Source organism: Schistocerca piceifrons, chromosome 3, assembly GCF_021461385.2.
Source record: "Schistocerca piceifrons isolate TAMUIC-IGC-003096 chromosome 3, iqSchPice1.1, whole genome shotgun sequence".
Lineage (NCBI taxonomy): Eukaryota > Metazoa > Arthropoda > Insecta > Orthoptera > Acrididae > Schistocerca > Schistocerca piceifrons.
The window spans coordinates 275,836,558-275,859,881 of NC_060140.1; the positions used below are offsets into that span (position 1 = coordinate 275,836,558).

At 42.5% G+C, this 23,324-nt stretch overlaps 1 protein-coding gene across 1 annotated transcript in view; it reads right to left on the bottom strand.

The window, feature by feature from the left end:
* Positions 1–23,324, bottom strand: part of LOC124787995 (putative inorganic phosphate cotransporter) — a 168,113-nt gene that overhangs the window by 27,696 nt on the left and 117,093 nt on the right. The gene's annotated exons all lie outside the window — the stretch shown is intronic.

Sequence of the window (23,324 nt, forward strand, 5' to 3'; positions counted from 1 at the left end):
GGCAGCCAATGGGCGCGCGCCGGCGTGCCGCTTGCGTAACAGCACGCGCTACGGTGCGCGCTGCAGCGGCGCGCGACCACGTGCTGGCGGCTGTACGCGCCTCAGCTCGCCCGCAGGGGTGCGCGGTGTGTGCGCGCCGAAACGGAAGCCAAGGACGAGGCCGGATGTAGGTCGAAACCTGGCCGTCGCTCCCGTGACGAGTGTGCGTCACTGCGGCGCGTACGCGGTTATATCTTTGCAATTATGACTTTACTCGCCACTTTCTTTAAGAAATACAGCGACGAGCCAATTTTTTTTGTATTTTTATCTATACCATCCTCTTCTTCTTCTTCTGCGTCTGCTGCTGCTGCTGACTATAGAGTTTCCCCCGTTTATCGGCCGCATTCTGTGGACGTACTGAACCAACTACTGCCCCCTCTCTTGGGTGGTCGTTTCCCTTGGGGTCGTCCATGTTTACAAATTTTTAGTCGCGAAATAGAGGAGACACTAACACAGATTCTTTTTGAGTAGCCAGACTTCTGACTGGTTTGATGCGGTCCTCCACGAATCCCTCTCCCGTGCCAACATTTTCATCTTAGAGTAGCACTTCGTGTCAGCGTTTTACACATATTCCTTCCTTCGCCATTTCCACAGAGAAGCTAATCATTCTTTACCTTACCGGTTCATGTAATTTTTGACAGTATTTTGTTGCACCACATCTCTGATACTTCGATGTTCTTTTCCGATTTTCCCACAGTCCATGTCTCATTGCCATACAATAGAGTTGGGCAACACTATTCTTTTTCTCGATTCGATTCCTACGATTCAATCTCACATTGCGAATCGATTCCTACGATTCGCTCACGATTCTAGTCTGCGATAGCACGATTCTTACGGAATGCAAAAAGTTCTACATCTTACTTACAGATGGCAGGACATGTCTGAAATTGTCAATGGGGTTAGAATCGAACTGCGTCATGAAAAGATATGCCAGAAATAGTTTATTTATGAGTAAACATGCATATGACGTTGCAAGTGTGATTCTCGATTTATACGTGTGATGCCTTAACTGATGAAAGGTCACGTTTGATTTGATTGTATCTATTCTTTTATTTCAGTATGCCAGGAAAGAGGAGTCGATTTGTGAAAGGTGGTGCAAAATTGCTTCCTTTGTTCACACCCATCCTCCACTTGACTGCCATCTGGCGGCTGTAATCATTCGGCATGATTCGGAAGTTGCCTTCGAAGCATAGCGTACTAAGAATCGATGAATCTTTGGAACTTGGACTCGTCACGACTCGGAAACACGCAGTCGTTCTTACGATTCTTTTGAACGACGATTCGTCCGTATCACGATTCGATTCTTACGATTCTTTATTTAGAGTCGTTCAAATGAACGACTCATTCACTAATCGCCACAACTCTACCATACAATGCTGTGATTCAAATATATATCCTCAGAAATTTCATCTTCAGATTAAGATCTGTGTTTGAGACTAGTAAACTTTTGTCCAAGAGTATTCTTTTTACCAGTACTATACAGCTTTTAATGTCCTCCTGGTTCCATCCACCATGGTTTATTCTGCTGCCTAGATAACAGAATTCTTTAACATCCTATACTCCATGATCACCAATCCTGACTTTAGTATCTCACTTCTTATTTCTGCTACTTCTCATAAATTTCGTGTTTTTGCGATTTACTCGCAATCCATATTTTGCACTCATTAGACTGTTCATTCCACTCAGGAGAGCCTGTTATTCTTCTTCATTTTCACTCAGGATAGCAATGTCTTCAACCAATCTTATCACTAACATCCTTTCACTTTGAATTTTAATTCCAGACGTGAAACATTCCTTTATTTCCGTCATTGCTTCTTCGATATACAGGGTGGTCCATTGATAGTGACCGGGCCAAATATCTCGCGAAATTTATCCAAATCTCTGTCTTCCTCTGTAGTTTTTACCCTGTACGTGTCCTTTTAGTACCGTGGAAGTTACTCGGTGATGTCCTAAGAGATGTCCTACCATCCTGTCCCCCTCCTTGTCAGTGGCCGGCCTCTGGTGGCCGAGCGGTTCTAGGCGCTTCAGTTTGGAACCACGCGACCGCTACGGTCGCAGGTTCGAATCCTGCTTCGGGCATGGATGTGTGTGATGTCCTTAGGTTAGTTAGGTTTAAGTAGTTCTAAGTTCTAGGGGACTGATGACCTGAGATGTTAAGTCCTATAGTGCTCAGAGCCATTTGAACCATTTTGAACCTTGTCAGTGTTTACCATATATAGCTTTCCTCGCCCGATTCTCTGGAGAACCTTCTCATTCCTTACCTTATCAGCCACTTAATTTTCAACATTCTTCCGTGCCACCACGTCTCAAATGTTTCTATTTTCTTCTCCTCCAGTTTTACCACAGCCCTTGTCTCACAGCCATACAAGCTGTGTTCCTAACATACATTTCTTCCTCAAATTAACACTTATGTTTGCTACTAGTAAGACTTCTCTTGGCCAGGAATGCCTTTTTTGCCACTAGTAGTCTGTCTTTTGTGTCCTCATTGCTTCGACCGCCATGAGTAATTTTGCTGCCGAGGTAACAGAACTGATTAATTTCGTCTGATTGCTGGTCACCAATTTTCATGTAAAGTTTCTCACTGTCCTCATTTCTGCTGCTTCTTATTACTTTTCTCTTTTTTTCGATTTGCTCTCAATCCACATTCTGTACTTATTAAACTGTTCACTCCAATCAACAGTCCCTGTAATTCTTCTTCGCTCTCACTAAGGATAGCAATGTCATCAGTGAATCTTAACATTGATATCCTTTCGTCTTGAATTTTAATCCCATTCTCGAACCTTTCATTTATTTCTCTCATTGCTTCTTCGACCGTGTAGACTGAATAGCAGGGGGCGAAAGACTACATCCCTGTCGTATGTTCCTTATATGAGCACTCGTTCTTAGTCTTGCACTCTTATTATTCCCTCTTGGTTCTTGTACATATTGTACATCACCCGACTTTTCCTGTAGCTTACTCCTACTTTCTCAGGATTTCCAACATCTTTTACCATTTGACTTCGTCGAACGTTTTTTCCAGGTCGGCAAATCCTATGAACATGTCTTGATTTTTCTTCAATATTTTTTCTGTTATCAACCGCAACGTCAGCATTGCCCCTCTCTTGTCTTAACCTTTCCTAAAGCCAAACTGATAATCTAACAGATCCTCAATTTTATTTTCAGTTATTCTGTATGCTATTCTTGTGAGCGTCTCGCACTTGTCGGGTCTTGCCATCTTCGGAATTGATGATTTTCCAAAAGTCTGATGGTGTATCGTCAGTTTCATACTTTCTACACACCAACGAGAAGAAACATTTTGTTGCCACTGCCCCCAGTGAATGGAACGGTATGTATCACGTGTGCCTTATTTGATTTTAAGTCTTCCAAAGCTATTCTAAATTCTGCTTCTAACACTGGATCCCCTATGTCTTCCGTATCGACTTCTGTTTCTTCTTCTATCACGTCATTAAAGAATGGCGTTTTTCGTTGCGGCAGTATCTCCTCATTAAACTTCGGACACCAACTTTCTCTTACGAACTCTAAAATATTTTTGTTGGCACCCACCTCCATAAGAGAAATCAGAACTCGCACGGAAATAAGTGTTCGTTTTTCCCGTGTGCTGTTCGAGAGTGCACGGTAGAAAAACAGAATTACCTTGAAGATAGTTCGATGAACCCTCTGCCAGACAATTGTGAATTGCGGAGTAAGCATGTAGATGTAGATGATGTCTTTCGGGCTCCATCCTCTCCGCATGACCCTTCCACTTTCTTTTCCTTGTCTTCACCCATTTATTTATATACTGTATTCCACACTGTTCCCTTATCGATACATTTGTTCTCGTGTTACGCCTTGCATCTGTTCAAAATTGATTCAAATGGCTCTGAGCACTATGCGACTTAACTTCTGAGGTCATCAGTCGCCTAGAACTTAGAACTAATTAAACCTAACTAACCTAAGGACATTACACACATCCATGCCCGAGGCAGGATTCGAACCTGCGACCGTAGCGGTCGCTCGGTTCCAGACTGTAGCGCCTAGAACCGCACGGCCACTTCGGCCGGCCCTTGCATCTGTCTTCGCACCATTATTTTCGCTGCCGTTAACTTTTACCGTATCTTTCGTTACCGCTCCAGTTTCTGCTGCATATCTCGTAAACGGACGCACCATTATTTTATTTACCCCTCGCTGATCACAAATTTGTTCCTCCATACGCTTATTCTCCAGACACCAGGTTACCCTTACTGCCGTTGTCACCTGGTTTCTCAGTTCTGTGGGATTAGAGTAGGGTTGTCTTCAGTAATGAGTCCTGTTGATCAACGAACACGCGTCCGCAGACGACCTGGACAGCGGTGGATACCTACCTGACTCTCGCCCGCCATACAGCCCAACAACAATGGGTGATGGTCTGGGGTGCCACTTCTTTTCATAGCAGGACCCCTCTGCGGCAGTCTTACAGCCCAGCGGGATGTCCACGAAATTCTACGCCCCGTTTTGTTGACCTTCTTGGCAAGCCATCCTGGGCTTACATTTCAGCAAGGCATTGCCCGCCCACACACGCTAAGGGTTTCTACTGCTTGCTTCGTGCTTGTCAAACCCTACCTTGGCCATGAAGGTCGCCGGATCTCTTGGCAACTGCGAATGTTTGGAGCATTGTGGGCAGGGTGCTCCATCCAGATCGTGATTTTGGGGATCTAACGCGCCAGTTAGACAGATGTTGGCAAGATATCCCTCAGGACGACATCCAACAACTCTCTTAATCAATACCAAGCCGAATGACTGCTTGCATAACGGCCAGAGATGGACCAACGCTTTATTGACTTGCTCAGTTTGGGAAACACTTTCTCTTTAATAAATTATCCATTTATTAAAAATTGTAGTCATTTGGTTTTCTGTACACGTACATCACATCTACCGATTTCCCTCCCGTTTGGATAATTCCTTCGCGGTGCGTGGTTTTTTTCGTTTTGTCTAGTATGTATTTGGGCGTCAAATAATGATGTTTTACTTGGAGTAAGTTGTGCGTGGAATTATGGTAGATTTTAAACAAAGAAATCCGATACGATATTATGAAGGAAGAGGTGCTATAATAACTCAGTGACAATAAGAAATAACTTTCTTCCAGTATGAACCAAATTCAAACAGTTGCAATTGTAAACGTAGGCTTCCGAGACCGTTGTCACTGTCAATAAAATTCTTCTGGATTTGAGGCCGCATTGTCGTCTATAAAATTCCGACGTTTCGGCGACTGTTGCAAGGCGCCTTCCTCAGGGTGTATTGCTAACTGCTGAATGAGCATTAGTTTGGTTCCTTATACTTACAAGGCGCCTTCCAACAGTCGCCGAAACGTCGGAATTTTGTTGATGACAATGCGGCCTCAACCCAGAAAAGTTTTATTGACTGTTACAATTCCTTATCTGCCGAAAATTGAACACATTTTACTATACTATAAATGTCTGTACGTAACGTAGCTATGTCCTCGCAAAGCACTAAGTTTGTCTGTAGGAATATATCTCGGCTTTAAGATGTCATAATGTAATAAAAACAAGGATGAAAATGATAATTATTACCCGAAACGTTCTGTGCGCAAGATAAATAAAGTAAAAGAATAAGTAGTAGGACTTTCAACAGAGAATGTTGTGATGACAAAACTAAATCCTTAATTTCACGTATCATACCTTTGAGCAGTCATTTTATAATTAATAAAATTTAAAAAAAAATGTGAGGACCGAGGGAGGTAAAGAGAAAGCTTAGTGATTATGCCAACTCTACGTCGGTATTATCGTGTATGATAGTGAACTGAAGATCCAACATTCACTCTTTTATAATGATTATTAATATATCTAAATGGCTACATACATGTCCCTCATTTAGTGTCTGGGGCAAGCGCAATATCTCCTTACGGTTTTAAACTCCGTCGACGACGATGTCATTAGCGATTAAGCATAATTTAAGACTGGTGGGAAGACGCGCGTACTTACCAAAGGAGCAATCCCAGCATTTGCCTTCAGTGATTAGCCACCTAAATACGCTAGGTGCCCAGGTCGGTTACCTCTTTAAGCAATAGTAGTTTCAGAAACTCTGTAGCACCATCGCACGTGAAGAGAGAGCGCAACACCCTTTTTTGAATTTGTATAATTAACTGGCGCTACGTTATGCAAACGTTTGGGCCCACCGAGCAACACTGTCAACTGTCAAACGGGGAGATTAGATTTGTATCAGCGTCTACGAGTAAACACGGAACGGACCAGCCGTTCCGGCAGACGACACTGTTGTCTTCCCGGGGCATTCTTATCGGTAGGGAGGACGGTGACGAGTCTCTATTTTCCAGCGACAAACAGGCAAGCGCCTAGTTTATCAATTAAATCAGTAATTATCTTCTCGTTGCATCTCAGTATGTAGCCACATAAACAAATCATTTATGTATTTATCACTGAAATAAAAAAACTGCAACCAGCCACACGTTTCAAACACAGCTTCAGTTTGCCGATCGTCGGACGGCAGCAAGGATTTCTTGTACAAATATCAAGTTATTTTGGCCTTTATGCATTACCATTATGGGTAAAATAATGGCATTCATGATTTGTCAGTTCACTGTAAGTTATCAGAAGCAATGTGAGTTACAAGTGTACGCGACGACGTTCCGATCACGGATTTACCTGAAATTTTTTACGCTTTTAGTAGTCCATTAGGACAACATAATTAGCAAGTAGTAAAGCGCACTACTTAGGCTATTTCGAGAAAATTGCAAGAGAAATTTTACGTGTCAATGACGTAGCGGTGGGAACCTGAGTATAAGATGGCGGCGGTCATGTGGGTAGCGTTCAAGCTCGATAATCGGTGGATCGCTGACTGGAGTCCCGCTCATGTTTTTTTCAGTTTGTATTTTTCGACACTAGGCATATTATTTCGTACATATTACATTTGATATAAGGACATGTGTATTTGCATGAACTTGTCTTGAATTTCCAGTCATATTTATTTGTTTGCCAATTTTTATTACCAGAACAAATATTATACTTAAAACTGTCGACAAGTAAACGACCTAACGCATAAAGCTTTCCTGAAAATGTATGCCTGTCGTGATTTCCAAAATCTACACAATCGGGTAAGGTACTTAGAACTGCTTTGCACCTGGACGCTTCGATCTGCTGAGACAGGTTTCTAGGACGAGGGATAGGATTAGAAAGCTCAAGTCAAACACCGATAAGCAAAGGTGTAAGTAACTTTATTCAGTAATACAATGCATTACAATATGCCAGAATATGAGGCTGATGAACGATTAAGGGTCGGATGTGCGTTCGACACTACAAGATGCAGGATGATTTTTTTTTCATACAGACACGGAAAACAAATTAGAACGGCATCTAAAACATCAAATGAATGCGGTTTTCCGCATGTACAAGGAATCTTCAGAGCTGTTAAGGAAAGACAATTTTACACCAGAAGCAGTTCCCTTTTATTTACGAAGTATCTTCTGTAGTCATTCTGCAAATTTGTATATTTTGGTTGTTTTAGATTAAAAACAGTTATCTCTTAATAAAGTTGGCGTGAAATTTTTTCATGGTGTTTCTGCCTTTGATTAAAATATTCAGCAAACGATTGCTTCTTTCCTCTTTGTAAGTGGACTTCAGCTATCTAAAGAAACTTCGTTAGACATATACACTTGGCACTTTTTTTGACATTTTGCACTCTCTCTTACGATACATTGGCGAAATTTACACTTCACGTCTCTTTTATAGAATAGAACTGCAGTTATGTGTATTCGCACTCAGCATAGTATTGCAGTGTTTACGTTTGTTCAATTGTTTTTAGTGTAGGTTGTGAACGTTGCCAACTTGTGAATTCGTTATTTAATACTGTGCCGAGTGAGAACATACATAACTGCAGTTCTATTTCCAAAAGTGAAGTGTAAATAACGCTAATGCAGGGCAAGGGAAAGAGCAAAAAAAAGGCAAAACCAGCCATGTGTACATGTGTAACGAAATTCTTTCTACATCAACCTCCGCTACCAATGAGGGAATAAGTAGTGGTTTGTAGAATATGTGAACAAGAGGCAGAAACACCAACTTCATAAAGAAATACTGTTTTTACTCTAAAACAACAATAATGTTCAAACACATGTATCCACATTTGCACAATGGCCACAGAAGATGCTTTGTAAATAAAAGCGGAACGCGCCTAACGTAACATTCTCTTTAATCAAATGCAGTAAGCTTAAGACGTAGAAACTAGTAATAACTGATTTTAACAGCTGCTGCGCAAGATGGCGATGCAAACAAACATATTTGTGTTCCTTTCTTTCATTGAAATTTCTTAAAGTTTAATAATTGTGTCAAAAGGACCTTCTGCGCGAAGTTCATGCCCCTATCAGCAGTCTGGGCTGTGGGGATGTGACTGGCCTCTCTATCATCTATCATCATCCCCCCCGCCCCACGCCGTCCAGGCTCCACCGCGGTGATGTGCATACAGTGTAGTGCCGTGGTAGTGCGGTTGTTGACGAAAACAGCGAGGGAAGGACATGAGTCACGGTGCCAGCGCATAGCTTACCCCTCTCCAATACCTCCAAACTCCATGTCCTTATCTAGCGGACGGATCACAAGCAACGGTGCCACACACCCCCACTCCGTGAGTCACTGCAGAAAGATTTTAGCGTTTAGTTCCGTTTTGTGGCCAGAAAGTTAACGACACTTAAGAAAAGTTTTGAAAGTATACCCATGCTACCGGCGCGAGCCACATTCTTTACATAAACAGCAAAGGAGGTTGCAGGAAGAAAATAATAATCGGACGTAACTTTGTCAAATCTGTCGGGAGTGTCACAGAACTACCTCTTATGATACACCAACTAACGAGACCAAACTGTGGGTTGTATTAAGTAACTGGTATTAAATATTAAAAATGACATTTACCAGACGCCACAGTACAATAATTTTGGAACTATGAATTTGCTGCAAATTTCCATTCAGGCATTTTGCTGCAAAAGCGAGACTCAGTTATACTGTGGATTTCAATGGTTTTTCTGAGATCTAAAATAAATCTGTTATCAACTCCCAGGGTTGGTTTGCATATCGCCCACACCTGCGAACCACCTCACGCGGATAGTTATGGTAATGCAGAAAAGGGGAGGGGTCGGAGAGATCTGTATTTTTCTTATTCGCTGAATATTCCTTTAACTGTAAGTAATTTCACGTGCAAGTAACTAAAATCATGACGTTGATACCTATATGTCTGTAAAAAGCTTCTAACACGACAAACGCTGATACATGATAATTGTGCGACAAGGTGACAAAACTTTCTCCCTCAGATAGTATTAGGAAGGCAAACAGGTTAATTTACGTAACACTTAGGTTTTGTCTGTCCCTCTGTTATTAATATAACAATAACAATAACAACAATAATTACTAAAACCTATGACAAACCATGCTACATTTCCAACTTTCGCTGTATGGGATCCTGTGTAAGCGACCACTAAAGAAGCATTCAGAAGATACTGTCAAATAATAGTGCAAGGTGCTAAGTGCGAAGAGTTTACTTTTAATTAAGATGCATCGAAAAAGCTTTAGCGCTATTTCAGGGAATGTACAGAGCTACCAAAACTCTTGCACCTTCACCAAGTTTATTACACTCATCCTCTCAAAGAAGTCCGCAGGCGTTGGAACCAGTGCTTTTCAAATTTACTTTAAGAGTCTTCCGCGCTTTTTGTTTACTGATTCATTACAGCAAGCGTACCATTTACCATCTACCCGAAACGGTATGGTTCGTTTTTTTCTTTTTCTTCCACGCTTTTACATAAAGCGTAGTCTTTTAAATGCCTCTTTTACAGGTAGTCTTATTTCTTAGCGATTCACAAAATACTTGGGGAAAGAAATGAGAGAATAGGCATGATTTCGGGATGCTCACTGTTATAATTCCGGCTCGCCTGTCGTAATATTTTTTCTCGACGTTTTCCTAAGTGATAACCAGAAAAGCTCTAGTCATATCACATGCGAAGAGCCTATCTTAAGCCAATTCGCATTTAGGCAGATTATTTTTTTATGATGTATTATAAAGATAAGTATCGATTTCAGCAGGATAAAAAGAGGAAACTTTGCTAATGAACCGTAGCTATAGTATGCTTAGTAAGAGTGTCTGTAAACCATTGGCGTGGTTCCACCATTAGCGATGTCGTTGGAAACAGTCGCAGCAGTGATATACGTAGGGGTATGCGTCTGGAACGATTTAAGGTTGAAATATCACAGAGTGATTGGAAAAGGCAAGAGGCAGGCTGTGTTTAACTGGGAGCTGCGAGGAAATTTATCTACTTTGAGCGCACCACTAGCACCGATTCAGGTAGCTACATTACATAGATGCCAGTAAAGTTGCCAAGGAACACGAAACTTCGTATCAAGTTATTTCTGACATACTGATGACGGACCATGCCCGAAATGCATAAGTTAAATTTTACACTAAATGGATTCTTGTTATTTAGCGGCTTTAAACATTGTTAAGCGGGTGCTCAGTTAAACGTATAACGTCCAGCACGATCTCGTGCCTCAAGTTCGTCCACGACGAGAGGTTGGTAACAAAACCCTCCTTCGACCGATTCTCGAGGCCTCTTCGCCCTTCTTATCAGCGTTGTCAATTGGGATTGACAGAGGAGATACAGAAGACTAAGAACAACTGCACGTTTCGTCGCTATGTCGCTTTAGTCATCGCGAGAGTTAGGGCGGAGCTCAATCACCTACAGTGATAGGCGCTTAAGCGGGCGTTATGCATCTTCGAGAGGTTTGTTGTTAAAATCGTGAGAGCATACGTTACTAGGAGATTCTAGCAACATCATACTAATGAAACGAGTATAACCTAAGGCGGGAAACTATGAAAAATACGAGGCCATACAGAGGCTTACCGGCAACAATTCTTTTGCGCAACACATTCGTGCAAAGGAAAGGGACCCCACTACACACACACACACACACACACACACACACACACACACACACAACGTCCTTTCAATCACACACTATATTATGGTTGGCAGAAGATACCCCGTCAGCGTAACAGTTTCGTGAGTGCATTAATAAAAAATAGAGACACGTTAAAATGTTTTTAATGCTTCAGGTGTTCTACATAGTCTCCCACCGCTCGAGTATAATGCACAGAAAGTTCATGCTTTGTTTGTGTACAAAAGGTCAAGTCGCACTATGATCTGGAGTCATTCTAAGAAATTTCTTCCCCAAATTAACGTCTATGTTTGATACCAGTAAACTTCTCTTGGCCAGGAATGCCTCTTCTGCCAGTGCTAGTCCGTTTTTACGCCTCCTTGCTCCGACCATTATGGGTAAAAGAATTCCTTAACTTCATCTACTTCGTGATCACCAATTTTGATGTTAAGTTTCTCGCTTTTATTTTTGATACTTCTCATTACTTTCGTTTTTCTTCGATTTACTCTCAATGTATATTCTGTATTCATTAGACTCTTAAATACAAACTCATCATCATCATCATCATCATCATCATCATCATCCAGGTCCTCAATTTTCTTTTCCATTCTCTACATTTTGTATTTTGTAATATTGCACGCTTAGTTTATTTTTTTATAAAGTATTATGCTTTCTATACTCTCACATAAACGATAACAAAATAGATACCGACGTTCTATTGCTCTTTAAACGCTTAGATCTAAGCAATGACGTTTTGAAGAGACTAGAAGTCTGCCCAAACTTTGTCTCGTCTGTTGTTTAACGTGGCAGCTATGGGGATGGCAGCGAGGAAATTTGTAACGTGGTCTGTGTTCCAGCTGGGTCAGACGAACTTGAGATAACTGACAACAGAATGAATGCGTTCACAAAACTCAGCTAATTAATTCGTATTCCGATACACGACCCGGTGAACCTCAGTTATTGCCTTATCCAGATGAACACTCTTTTTCTTTGTGGTCCCTATACGCATAAAAAAGGGCTAAGTCTCCAAGAGGGACACGAACTTACTTTACACAGAACGATTTGTCGTGGAAGACGACCTCAAATAGCACGAAGATCCGACCACATTTAGGAATCCTAAGGACGATAAATCACTTCACTTCTATCCCTCCCCCAATCCCGTCAAGAGCGTAGCTGTTAGCGAAAAGTTTCCAAACGAAATTATGAGCAAGTCTCACGTTAACAGGTCAGAGAGATGAGAGACAATCATTTTCAAGCACTGAGTTACAGAAATAATTTCATTTAAATCGCCAATTCAACTCGAATTTAAAAAGAGAAAGTATTCCTGGTACTATTCACGCCACCTTTGACTTTACCCCTGCCCACAATTTTCTTTGTTTCCCTCTCTTTTTCTCTGCGAGTGTTTGGTGCAGTCTGGAACCGCGAGACCGCTACAGTCGCAGGTTCGAATCCTGCCTCGGGCATGGATGTGTGTGATGTCCTTAGTTTAGTTAGGTTTTAGTTCTAAGTTCTAGGGGACTAATGACCTCAGAAGTTGAGTCCCATAGTGCTCAGAGCCAGCCAGTGTTTGCTCTTGTGTATGAGAGCACGGGGCCTAAAACCGCAACCCGCACGCCAAACAACGCAACCCGAGAGCAACACGCAAATCGCTGTCTTGCTCAGCTTCCCTTTTCTCTCGAGGGGGGTTGTTTCCTGCCATCAGACTCATCTTCACTGAGCGTGACATTTCTTTTACGCGTCCTTTGTTAGTTTTGCTGCAACCTTGACGTGCTTCCGTTCGCCGTGTAACAACGTCCTTGCCGGCCAATTGACAGCCTGGTGCTGGAAGTCCCGGCGGGGACAATGTCATTTCTATTCCTAAAACAAGAAAACTCCAAGAGAGTCAACTTGCGAGCGTTGCTGGGAATTTACACCAGCGCATTCACACGAGTCTGTGCCTCGAAACCTGCTACAGAATATCATTAAATTTGCAGCAAAACTAAATAGTTAAATTTCGACATTAATCGTCTTTAGATGTTGTGGGAGAACTGAGGGCTGTGGGAGGCGCTGTTGTTCGAGAGTAAAAATCAAGTGTTTTAACTTCTGTAGTACAACTTTTAGCGTTTTCAATTGGAATATTTTTTCCTGCGGGCCAGGGAGGTCATTTACAAGACTATATTCGAGCAGAAACCATTCTCTATTACTTTGTCCAGAGCCGCACTGAAGCAGAGGACAGGTAGGTCCGGACGTAGGGCACCGAGAAACTTCAGCGGCACGTATTTTTCATGGATTTGGTCACAGAAAATAAAAAATAGAATAACTGCATGTAATTTCAAAATATGGAAGAATAGCCAGCAAGACTGTCACTAGAAGAGCGTTGGGTTTAGTCGGAGGGCGATTATTAATGGTGTTTGTCGTAACTACTGTACTGCTGTGTTTCGTTCCACTAGCGTAAAAGTATATATTGCTTTGTCAGTTGTAGTCATCACGCTTGTTAACTTTTTTTCTTCACATTATTCTGTCCAATACAGGGTGTCTAAAGTAACTATTTCGAATCTCCGGTAACTTACGAATGTCTCTTTGTTACAGGTTGATCCCCGAGCAGTATGTTGACGGTTCTAGAACTATTGCCATCACATGGCGTCTACAGTGTGTTCCGTACCATGAACTGCGACGACGCTTCCAACGGAAATTTAGGAAGGATGGAGCAAAGAATAGAAGCGTATGGGAATTATTGAATAAGTTTCAGTGAACAGACAATGTTGCTGATGAGTCTCGACCAAGTCGGCCTTCCAAAAACGCAGCTGACATTGACGCCATATGGGAGTAAATTAAACAGAGTCTTAAATCTGTACGGTGCCTTGCACGTCAGCTTCAAATTCCGAAATCAACAATGTTCAGAGTGCTGAAGTGCACCTTGAAGAAGCGTGCATATCATTTGCAAGTGTTACACAAACCCCATGACGAGGACTTAATTGAACTCATGAGGATGTGCACAGACTCGGAGTTTGTGGAGACTGATAATTTAATGTCACGCGTGTTGTTCAGCGGAGAGGCAACCTTCCATGTAAGTCGACACGTCAATCGTCATAACTGTCACATTTGGGCCGACACGCCTCCAACTGAATTCATTGAGCGTATCAGGAACACCATAAAGACCAATGTGTGGTTAGGAATCATGCGGACAAAGATCCATGAATGATTGTTTTTCAGAGAGGAAGCCATTTATGGCGTCTTTTGTTTGGATATGCTGACGAAATTTCTGCAGCCATAACTGGAACAGGACGGTATCTTAGACACTGTTGTTAACCAACATGATTTCGCCCCTTGCGATAGTGCTCAAGGACTACTTCAATGAACTGTTTCCCATCTGGTGGATAAGAGGAGGAGGTCGTGGACATTGGTAACAAGGTCCCCGGGCTTTACCCCATCGGATTTTTTTTGTACGGGGATTTGTTAAATCAAAAGTCTACACAAGAAAAGTGGCTAATATTGAAGAGCTGACGGCTAGAATCAGGGATGCATTTCGCACTTGCTGTGGTGTGATTAGGGACAAAGCATTTCGTGAAACCGTGCAGGGATGGGAAGTGTGCAGAGACATCAATAGCGGGCATGTGAAAATGAACCAGTGAGGTGTAGCAGATTGGAAACAATGTAAAAGATGTCTGCAGTGCACAGAAAATGTATGAAGTCTGAAATACATAGTTTTCAAGGGAATAGTTACTTATTTTGTGGACACACTGAATAATGAGCGGACTGAAGGTAACTAGTGCACCAAATAAGTAGCTAACTACTTCATGATGAAAGGAAGATGCCGTTCCAGTTAAAAGATTTGGCGCTTTTAAGTGCGGAGTAGTTCCATTACTCATTACATTGTTTTGTAATACGCAGTCTTGATTTTATAGCACAAAAAAATGTAAGAAATTGATGAAAGTCTAAAACAAACGGATGGTGGTGGAAACGGTAGGGGGATGGGAAGGGGGGGGGGGGGGGCGGGTATGTCAACCAGTCTCTGGCCTGACTTAACCACCCAATTTTCGGTTAAAAATGTATCTTTCACTGACGTAGGTCAAAAAATGGTTCAAATGGCTCTGAGCACTATGGGACTTAACATCTGAGGTCATCAGTCCCCTAGAACTTAGAACTACTTAAACCTAACTAACCTAAGGACATCACACACATCCATGGCCGAGGCAGGATTCGAACCTGCGACCGTAGTGGTCGCGCGGTTCCAGACTGTAGCGCCTAGAACCGCTCGGCCACTCCGGCCGGATAGCGTAGGTCAATAAAAGAGACCCTCAAACTGTTAAACTACGGTTTCTATGCATCAGCTGCGTAGATATCTGAATTCAATTTATTATATACCTTTCGCATTTCCTAACAAGGCAGCAGTAACAAAAATAGTAACTTTCTTTCTTTTGGAGATGGAAGTTTGTGTGAGGTCTGTGTCGCTTTATGGAATGGCTTCTTACCTCTACACAAATCGAGTCCAATAAAAAGTCATTCTGTGTGGTATGTATCCACTTCGAGCTTGAATGTGACAACCTGTGGGACGGAACTCTTTGCGAGTGAGATATTTTGCCTCTATCGCGTTTCCCGGTAGGCCATTCATCCGTTGTCGGACACGTTACCCGTCCAAGACACTAAACCAACTGGTGTGTGAGACACTTCATTTCGTCTATTTCGTGAGCGAGTGCTGATCAAAGCGGTGCTGGATAAACGGCCGGAAAGTTTGACGGCGCGTGCGCAGACACGAGACTTGGTCACAGCGTCCAGTTCCGGGCTAGTAGGACTCCGAAGGCTGACGCCTCTGCCGTTGCAGATAACCGCTTGCGTAACAATTCCTTGTTTACGTGATGCGTGCGCCGAGATGAAACTTTTTCAGCTGGTCGTCCGTGTGAATTCCTCGGCGTCTGTACCGGTATCGTCGGGTGTTGTTCTCGAGTCGTAAATAAATTTAGACTGAGCAAGCTGTTCTTTATATGATATACATTATCTGAGCAAAAAATCCTGGCACCCCTATGTAATGCGGAATTTACCACTAGATGTCACATGGAGCGTTCTCACCCGTATAAAAGATGGCAGGAGTTACTGTGTTGTCAGCACAGAAGAAGTAACAACATACGGTGTCGATCAGGAGAGCTGAGTGATTTCGAACGTGGATGTCAACTGAGTAGCAAATCAATCAATCGATATTTCAACCCTTCTAAAGCTGCTCAAATCGACTGTTGGAGATGTGAGTGTGATGTGGAAACGCGAAGGAACAACCCCAGCTAAGCCGAGCCCTGGAAGACTGGTGGCCAGGGATGGTCGAGCATTGCTGAGGGTAATCGTAAAAAATTAGCATGTAATCAGCGGATGGAATTATTCGTGAGTTCGAATGTGCTATTAGTAGTCCAGTTAGCACAATGACGGTATGCTCCTCATATGCACACATTTCTGTAACCAATGCTAAGAGACGCTTGAGGTGGTGCAAAGAGTGATACTGGACTGGACACTGGATGACTGGAAACGAGTGATTTGGAGGGAGAATTACACTGTACCCTGTAGCAATCCGATGGAAAGGTTTGGTTCTGGCGAACGCCTGGAGTACATGATCTGTCAACATGTGTAGTGTCGGCATTGAAGTACAGGGGAGGTGCTGTTAGGGTGTGGGAGTGTTTTTCGTGGTTAAGGAGTGGTCCCCTGATTGAGCTTAAGAAAATGCTGAACGTTGAAGGATATGATTTTCCAGCATTGTGTTCTGTGAACAGTAGAGGAACAGTTCGGAGACAATGCCAGCATGACAGTGCACCCTGTCACAAAGCATAATCTGTGAGGCAATGGCTTGTGTATTCCTGGAAGACTGGCCTACCCACAGTACCGACCTGAATCTAATGGAACACCTTTCGGATGGGATGGAACGTAGACATCGCTCCAGAACCCCAATGTTCAACATCACTATTTTCTACAGTTTAATCTCTTGTGAAGAAATGAACTGATATTCCTCCACATACCATTCAGACACCTCATTGAAAGTTATCCCAGTCGAGTTCCAGTCGTCATAGTGAGTTGCATGTTCCATTGATCAATCTCACGGTAACCGTTAAGATGTGGAATATTTTAAGTGCCTGAGAAATGCACACATGATTCAATGATTTTTTTTTAAACTTAAATTCTTATTGTCTACCACATTCCCTTAAATGGCACAAAATTAATATATTTTACCGATAGATTTATTTATTTCATTCAAGAATTCATCTATAGTAAAGAAGGAGTTGTCAAGGAGATACGATTTCAGTTTATTTTTGAAACTATTACTGCTGTCTGTCAGGCATTTTATTTTATCTGGTGATTGTCCGCCCCGGTATCTGAGTTGTCAGCGTGACGGATTGTCGTCCTACGGACCCGGGTTTGATTCCCGGCTGGGTCGAGGATTTTCTCCGCTCAGGGACTGAGTGTTGTGTTCTCTTCATCATCATTTCATTCCCATCCGGCGGCAACGTCGCCCAATGTGGCGTCGAATGTAATAAGGCGTGCACCAAGACGGCCGGACCTGCCCCGTAAGGGACCTCCCGGCCAATGACGCCAAACGCTCATTTCCATTTGGTGATTTATCTAAAAGTTTTATAGTGGCATATTTCCCACTTTCTGTGCCAAAGATAGGATAAGTAGAGGATAGTGTAAGTCTTTCTTTCTTCTGGTATCATAATCATGATTGCCACTGTTTTTAAACTGGTGCATGTTGTTGAGAACAAATTTTATTACTGATTAAATGTACTGTCAGGCTGTTGTAAGAATTCCTAACCTTTTAAATAGATACCTCCAAGATGTGCGACTATGTGCCCCACGCATTACCACTTTCTTTTGAGCAGTGAATACATTTGCCTAAATCTTGAGTTACCCCAAAATATTATTCCGTATGACATCGGAATGTGAAAGTGTGCATAATAAGTTAGCTTGCTAATTTATATAGCCTCAAGATCAGCAATTATTCTGATTACAAAAGTTGCTGAACCTAGTCGCTTTAGGAGATCCAAAATATGAATTTTCCAATTAAGATTCTCATCTATATGTACACCCAAAAACTTAGTATGCTCTACCCTGACTACTGACTTCCGTTAACGTGTGATATTTACTGAAGGAACTGTTCTCCTTGCAGTACAGAATTGGATGTACCGCGTTTTTTGAAAGTTCAGAGCAAGCCCTTCGCAGAAAACCAGTCAATAACTTTTTAAAAGACATTATTTGTATCATTTTCTATTGGAGGTTCTTTCACTGGATTAATAATCATCCAGTGGAGGCGAAGGGTCGATACACTTCATATTAAGGTCTAGATATTTTTGATCAGATATAGTATCCCTCACTGGCAGTACGTTACTAGTATGACAACTGACCACGCTACAGGAACCTGACAATAACCAACGCACGTCTAAAAAAAAAAAGGTTCAAATGGCTCTAAGCACTATGGGACTTAACATCTGATGTCATCAGTACCCTAGAACTTAGAACTAATTAAACCTAACTAATCTACGGACATCACACACATCCATGTCCGAGGCAGGATTCGAACCTGCCACCGTAGCAGTCGCGCGGTTCCAGACTGAAGCGCCTAGAACCGCTCGGCCACTCCGGCCGGCCAACGCAGTCTGAAGTTCAGTTATGGATTCCTCGATAAACGCCTGTCTCGCGTCGGTCTTTCACTGTATCCGCTGAATTTGTGTGTTGAGCAGGGCATTAACAATGTCTTCTTCGGTTGTGTAATTCCAAAAGTGTCTTATTGCGAGATATGCTAAAATTTGACGGATCAATGCAGACTTCAATAACGTCGTCGTTATTGGAGAGGAACTACAGAGCACAAAGAAATAGTTTTAGTCAACTTTTATCTCCCTTTTTAATGCAAAGCTTTGGGTGATAAATGGTAGCATTTTTATTCAAAAAATAACATTGAAAATGATCCGAATTTTAGCTCTAGCAATGTAAAAAATTATATTCCCAAGTTCCAGAAAGACTCTCGTACTCTACAGCTAAGTTGGCACTGTTTTAAATTTCCTGGTAGATTATAACAGTTTGCCGGACCGTGACCCGATAAACCGAAATCTTGTCTTTCGCGGTCAATGCTCTTACTGTGAGCTATCTAAGCAGTGATACAGTGCTTCCATTATTTTATGCAGATTCTGCACTTCTTATGCTTCACAAAATGAACATTGTTTAGGAGTTATGTTAATTCCTCCAAACACACACCGATTTTAAATTTAACGATCTTAGTGATGTTACAGGTGCCTTTTCTGTTTTACGTATTAGCTGGATTTGGCTATAGTAAAATTCGTGTATAAGCAACTTTATCCGCAGGCACGATGCAGCTTCCTGCAGTATCCAGATAGTAAATACGGAGGCTTGTAAATCTTATCAACGTGAACCTCCGTTTACGTTACAGTTTTCTCCACGTCCCACATGTTTTATTTTAATAGGTTTGACATGTGATTCGTTGTTTGCTTTTTTCAAATTTCTACCTACACTCCGTGGCGCACATTGGACATAGCTTTAAGAAAGCGTCTAAGTTTTCGGATATTTGGAACAAAAGTGAAGCATCTGAAGAGGCGATATCGCTGTAATCTCCCAGCACAGGCTTAGCTGATCCACTGGGGGCCAGAGCTCAGGCAGTAACTGGTCCCGAGGTTGCAGTTCGCCAGCTGCAAGTGACGTCAGCGGCCAGTTTCCGCACTGCCCGGGGCCTGAAGTGGGAGCAACACCGCGTGCCCATTCTGTCTACTGTCATTGTACTCTGCTGCGGGAGCGCACGGCACTTTCGTTTACTAAGTTATCTGAGAATGCACTGTGATAAGGAAAGCAACGGCATTAATGACGAAAGGCTTAAAGGCTTTACTCAATGTTTACCGAAATAGTTTCCATTGACGCGACCTTTGAGACGGCGCTATCAGTGCGTTTATTTGGAAACGATGTGCTCCTGACATGTTATTTGATCCATCCAGTCCGTGTAAGATGCCTCGGACAATATCTTTTGATTCATACTTTTCAACACTGCTCCTCGGATTACATTTTGATAATTATATCGGACAGCAATGAACTTTTGCAAGGGTTTTGCGCGTGTTTCTGGCTCATGAAGAAATGGGTCAAACAAGACATCAAATCTGCATCTAGCTGTCCTGATTCAGATTTTTCCTAATTTTCCTAAGGCGAACGCTGGAAATTATACTTAAACGGGCCACAATCGCTTCTTCCCCACAAACTTTAACTGAACTGGTGTGCCTTCTATGACGGCCTAGACGTCGACGGGGCATTAAATCGTTTTATTTTTTACCAGAAGCACATTTCATCATATAAGAACTCTACTTCACTGTTCGCGGCTATAGCATAAAATGGAATCTTGATCCTGTTATGACAACCAGCCAGATGTATTTTTTTATATTAACGTTGAACTAAGTGTTTCGTTCTCTCCTCTCATAATCTTCCAAACCATCACAAATTTACGCTTAAAAATCTACATCTATTTATCTACTTCTCAAGCCACTATACGGTGCACTGTGGAGGGTACTACTAGTCATTTCCCTTTCCTGTTCCAATCGCACATGGAGCGAGAGAAAACGACTATCGATAGGCCACCACAACAGCCCCAATTTTTCTTATCTTGACTTCTCGGTCCTTGCGGACAATGTGCTCTGGCAGCAGTAGAACTGTTCTGCAGTCAGCCGCAAATGTTGGTTTCCTAAATTTTCTCAAAGTGTTTCGCGAAGAGAACGTCGTATTCCGTCCAGGTTGGGTTGGGTTGTTTGGGGGAAGAGACCAAACAGGGAGGTCATCGGTCTCATCGGATTAGGGAAGGACGGGGAAGGAAGTCGGCCATGCCCTTTCAGGGGCACCCTCCCGGCATTTGCCTGGGGCGATTTAGGGAAATCACGGAAAACCTGAATGAGGATGGCCGGAGGCGGGATTGAACCATCGTCCTCCCGAATTCGATTCCGTACAGGGATTTCCATTTTAGTCCACGAAGAATCTCCGTATACTTGTTTGTTGACCAAAGCTACCGCTAATAAACCTAGCAGCATTCCTCTGGATTGCTTTGATGTCGTCCTTTAATTTTAAAAAAAGTTCTAATGTGTGTGAAATATTATGGGACTTAATTGCTAATGTCACCAGTCCCTAAGTTGACACACTATTTCACCTAAATTATCCTAAGGACAAACACACACACACACACACACATGCCCGAGGGAGAACTCGAACCTCCGCCAGGACCAACCGCACAGTCCATGACTGCAGCGCCTTAGACCGCGTCCTTTAATCCGAGCTAGTGGATTAAAAAACTAAGAGCACAGAAGAATAGATCGCACTGGTGTCCTATGTGTGTTCTCCTTCACACTTCTCTAGAATTCTATCAATAAACCGAAGTTGACCATTCATCTTCCCTGCTGCCGATCTCAAGTGCTCGTTCCATTTAGTATAGAGCTGCAACGTTCCACGTAGATATTTAACGGACGTGACTGTGTCCAGCAGCACACCAATAATACTGCTTTTGAACATTATACGATTGCTTTTCCTATTCATCTGCATTAATTTACATCTTTCCACGTTTGCAGCAAGCTGCCGCTCACATACCAAATACAAAGTCTATGTCATCCTCTATCCTCCTCCAACAGTCGCTCAACGGCAACAATTTCCCGCACACTTCAGGGCCATCAGTAAACAGCCATAGTGTGTTGCTCACCTTTTTCGTCAGACTGTTTATGTATATATCGAACAAGAGCGGTTCTACCACACTTCCCTGGGGGACTTCTGGAGAGACCCTTGTCTCTGTCGAACACTCGCAGTCCAAGACAACTTACTGGATTCTATTAAGAAGTCTTTGGGAAACTCACCTATGGTTGTCATGTCAATCGCGGTGACACATTATAACAACTCTCTTCTTAAATCGACATAGGACACATCATGGTACTGAAGCTCAATAACCAGGTTGCAATAATTGAGGGCTAGTACATAGCAGTAGTGTAATTATGCCTCGTTATAACTACTGACGCAAAAAAAGTTTTAGTGGGCCACATGGCGAGAAGCAACTTGTAATGCAAGGAGCAAACGTACGAATACACTTCTCAAGTGATAGGCAGTGGTGCCGATAGCAGAATCTGTATACGGGAAGGCCATACTGTTAGCACTGACTCTTAGAAAGCAAACAGTTTACTAGTAATGTGATTGGTAGACTCGTCAGTTCTGCATACTCAGAGTGTAATATTTGTGAACAAATCTTTGTCTAGGTTGACACTGAACTCATGGCGATTAGAAACTACGGCAGGGATTGTGAAGCCAAAGTTTCGGACAACAACTAAACCGTTAGCGTGATAGCAGCAATACTGTAAGAGGGAAGGTTAGCGCTGTCCAGTATTTGTTTAAACGTTTGAGCATCTGATTTGGTGAGTAACTGATGATCGGCTGGATGTAAAGTTCAAGCGAAGTTGCTCTGGACTTTCTTTTGCAAAGGAAACAAGGCGTAGTGTTTCGTAAATAGAAATAAACAAATACACAAAAAAATTGGAAGACTGTAGAAGTCTGATTCATGTTTGGAAGGTCGAATGATGTATCTCACTGGCAGTGAGACAGAATGCGAAGGTTTACGCGCAGTTAGTGTTTTTTTTTTAAATTACTTTGTGTGTGTGTGTGTGTGTGTGTGTATTTCGCATTTTGAGGGAAGCAAAGAATAAAATTTGAAGTCCCGTCGATGGCGGGTCGTTAGAGTTGATGTCCCATTTTGAACCGCCAACTACCACAATAACACAATGGACCTTAGGCTTATGTCACAGGTCACGGCTGAGCATGGCCTAAACTGGTCCCTATAATGTTTATGATAAAATAGCAGCACATCGGCCGCAGATGTTACCCCTGCAAAAGCCAACTTAAACTTTCAGGTCTCACCCTGTATATATTTTCTGCGTGGGGTGTTCGTGAAGAGCGAAGTTAACATCTCCATACCGCCAGCAATCTCACGATTCAGAGTATGCATTACAACAGTCACTGGATCGGCAGACCACACCCACATGGAGGGGCTTGCCGAGAATCTAACTGCTGGATTGCTGTTTTATTACTTCGCACCCACTGATCTTCCACCGAGTGCACCCAAGGTCAAAGCAAAAAGTTGAAGACAGAATATCGTAGAGGGTGGTGAAATAGCTATAAGAAACTGATCAATACGCTACGGTGTGTGAAAATCATGGCATTCGGAAAGACCAGGTAATGAGTAGCAAACTGTAAAATACGGGTGATAAGTTTCTGTAAAAAAGTGTAGACCGCATAGACTCGATAAAAAAGTCTGGGTATTATTAACGCAACGGGTACATAATTAGCACTTTGGCGTATCTTATTACACAGGGCGACTTTGCTAAATAGGCGCAGTCTGCAGGAAACGATCCATCAGACGATTGG